Source organism: Vombatus ursinus, unplaced genomic scaffold (assembly GCF_900497805.2).
Source record: "Vombatus ursinus unplaced genomic scaffold, bare-nosed wombat genome assembly UNPS02014818.1, whole genome shotgun sequence".
Lineage (NCBI taxonomy): Eukaryota > Metazoa > Chordata > Mammalia > Diprotodontia > Vombatidae > Vombatus > Vombatus ursinus.
In genome coordinates this window covers 3781732-3785316 of record NW_020954596.1, presented here as the reverse complement: position 1 = coordinate 3785316, position 3585 = coordinate 3781732, and positions in this window count along the sequence as shown.

The window sequence follows — 3585 nt, the reverse complement described above, 5'->3', positions numbered from 1 at the left end:
TCCTTTTTCACTGAGGTGGTGTGGGGAGGCGGGGCGGGGGGGTGGGATTTATTCGTTACTGATACGGCTAGAAGCTAGAGCTCAGGATATCAAGACTTAAAGCAGAACAAGTTCTATGCGAAAGGGTTTTTCAGAATACAGGACATAGGAGTAAGGCCTGGAAGGGACCTTGAATGTCAGAAGGAAACTTAGAACACGTAAGTCTCTCCACGAAAGTCCTAACTCCGAGGACTCCTATGTGGTGTGAGTCATAGATTTAGAGATGGAAGAGACTTTAGAGGCCGTATAGTCCACCCACTCTCCCGTTTTACAGATGAGGAAACTGAGGCCAAGGGAATTTAAATGACTTGCCCAAGACCATACAGGCAGTGAATGACCTCGGCAGGATCTGAACCCAGGTTCTCTGAATCCAGGGCCAATATTCTCTACACTGCACCACACTGTCTCTGGTGGTTGCCTTAGATGGCCTTACCACTATGGAAATACTTCAAAGGTGCTCCCAGTAGCAGACTATGCCAGCCTCCATTCACTAAACTCCAGGGGCTCCCCATTATCTCCAGGATCAAACATAAACTCTTCCCTATGGCATGTAAAGGGCAGCTAGGTATAGAAGTGGAGTCAGGAGGACCTGAGTTCAAATCAAACTTCAGACACTTACAAATTGTGTGACCCAGGGCAAGTCACTTCACTCTGTTTGCCTCAGTTTCCTCATCTGTAAAATGAGCTAGAGAAGAAAATGGCAAACCACTCCAGCATCTTAGCCAAGAAAATCCCAAATGGGGTCATGGAGAGTTGGACATGAATGAACTACATGGCATGTAACTTTTCATAAATGGCTCCATCCTACTTTTGCTGGCCTAATACACATTGCTCTCTTCCACTGTGGCCCAGCAGAACGGGCTTTTTTTAAAATTGGTCCTCACACAAGATGCTCTATCTCCCAACTCCATGCCTTTGAACTGGCTGTCCTCTGTGCCTAGAATGTGCTCCCTGTCACCTTCTCTTAGAAGCTCTGGCTTCTTTCTAGATTCAGCTCATGAATGATGTTTTACATCAGGCCTCTCCTGGTTCCTCTCCTGGTTCCTCCCGTCCCTACTAGTTTCTTCGCCTCTACCAAAGCTACCATGTTATCTGTTTTCACAGTGTCTTGCATTTGTACACATTGTCTCTCCCTTACAATGGGAGTTCCTTGAGGGCAGGAATGATTTCATTTTGCCAGCTCTAGAGCCTAGCCAGGGGACTGGCATATAGTACATACCTAATAAATGCTTGCTGATTGATTTTGTGTATCTGCTGTCTGAGGACTAGTGTGAGTACAGAGATGCATATAGCCAGTAGAATGGTAGTTAGGCAAAAAACAGTTTGGCCATGACAACATGTGAAACAAAGAAAAGTACAAAAATGCTTCTTTGGCCTTTGCAGTCCTCTTCCTCTTTTGCAGAATGACAGAAAAGTCAGTGGGGGAGGGGAGGGAGAGTTAAGAATTATGCAGTTTTTAGACCTTCTATAAGTATCAATTTGACTGTTGATATTTCCAAGTGTAAGATCTTGGTTTAATCTTCGGTAGTGATGAAAACACCACCTGTGCCCCTCCCTGAGGTCTTCATTTTCTTGCCCACAACTTCTTGTTAGAAGGTCTTCTAACATTCTTTCACTGGCAATATTTGTCCCCAATTGAAACACCAGAACTGATTAAACAAGTTTCAGAGGCTTTCTGCCAGGTCCTGGAAACACGCTCCAGAAAGGAAAAAAAAAAACCAAAAGCACAACAAAGCTCTTTACATCTATAACCCATGGCATGGGACAGCCCCGCCCCCCCAGCCCACACACACACACACACACAAGGCTCCAGGCTCACATAGACAAAAGATCCAAGAGGATCATGTATACTCTTTGGCTAACTGTCCTTATCCAGAACTTACTCTGGGAAAGTTTCCAATTCTAGTTCAAGTCTAGGTTTCCATAGATGTGGGTCAAGGGGTACCCAGCTCCCATAAAAGCACTAATGGTAACATATACATATCAGGTAAAGAACAGTCTTTATTTCACCACAAAAAGTATTAGACATGAAGAACTCAGAGAGGGGGCAGCTAGGTGGCTCAGTGGATAGAGCTCTGGCCTTGGAGTCAGGAGGACCTGAGTTCAAATCCAGCCTCAGACACTTCACACTTACTAGCTGTGTGACCTTGGGCAAGTCACTTAACCCCAACTGCCTCATCAAAAAAATAAATAAATAAAAAGAACTCAGAGAATACCATAAACAGATTTAGAAACAACATAAAGTCTTCCAATTAGTTCCTTTCAATGGTTCCTTCTAAGGTTTCCATTGAGACAACACTGACATTTGGGTGATTCCCTAGCTGTCCCACAGGATCCTACATAGTTCTCTTAAGATGTATGCTGATCTGGTGGTTTGGATTTTCCCAAGGAAAGCAAATACACTTAGGAACTGCTAGATTGGCAACCTCCTTTGCATCAGGCCTGCACTGTCATTATAATAGTGAGGAATGGCAAAGTCCATATTAATTGCCTCTGCCATGTTGTGGCTTTGCTTTCTTGTTGCAGTAGCAAAGTGGACAATCCCCTCTCCCCAGCCCTCCTCCCCACTCCCTTCCAGAAGCATGGTACTTAGGAACTCTTCACTTCTCTAGGAACCCAAGGCCCTAATTTTTAAACTTTGCCTTCCTGATGAGACAACCTTTAAGGACATCCCTGCCCAGGGAAACTCCCTTCCCTGATCAGTTTGAATTTAGTATCATGATGACTAGGAAATTTATTGTTGTTGTTGAATTATTTTTCAGTCATGTCTGACTCTCCATGACCCCATTTGGGGTTTTCTTGGCAAAGATACTAGAGTAGTTAGTTTGCCATTTCCTTCTCCAGCTCATTTTACAGATAAAGAAATTTAAGCAAACAGGGTTACTGTGACTTGTCCAGGGTCATACAGCTAGTAAGTGTCTGAGGCCAAATTTGAACTCAGGAAGAGGAGTTTTCCTGACTTCAGGCCCAGCACTCTGTCCACTGTGCCACCTATCTGCCCAACTAGGAAATTTCCCCAACTTCTCACCAGGAAGGTGAGATACAGGAACACTGTCCAATAATTCCCTTCTCTTGGCAATTTGTATTTTAACATGTTTCCCTTTGTAGTCTTATGTGTTTTATTTCATGCACTAAAGAATGTTATTTGGAGAATGGATCTAGTAGTTTCACTAGACCATTAAAAGGATCCATGACATTAAAAAAAAAGTTAAGTGTCCTTGGACTAGAAAGACACAGGGAGCTCCTGAGGGGCATGTCCCTTAGAGAAAGAAGAGGATTACCCACATGGCCCCAGAAGTTGGGAGGCCAGCAAGAGTTTAAAGCCACAAGCTTTTTTTTTTTTAAATTTAAAGGTTATTGTATGTTGATAAATATAATTATTTTACTTTGTCCCAAGTAGCACACCCACCACTCTGCCACTCAAAGTAGTTTATATCTTGTCCTAGAGACAACAGAGAGCTACTTTTTTGAGCAGGGGAGGGATGTGGTCAGACCCATGCTTTGATATCACTAATTTGGTGGTGTTGTGGAGGCTAGGCTAGAGAG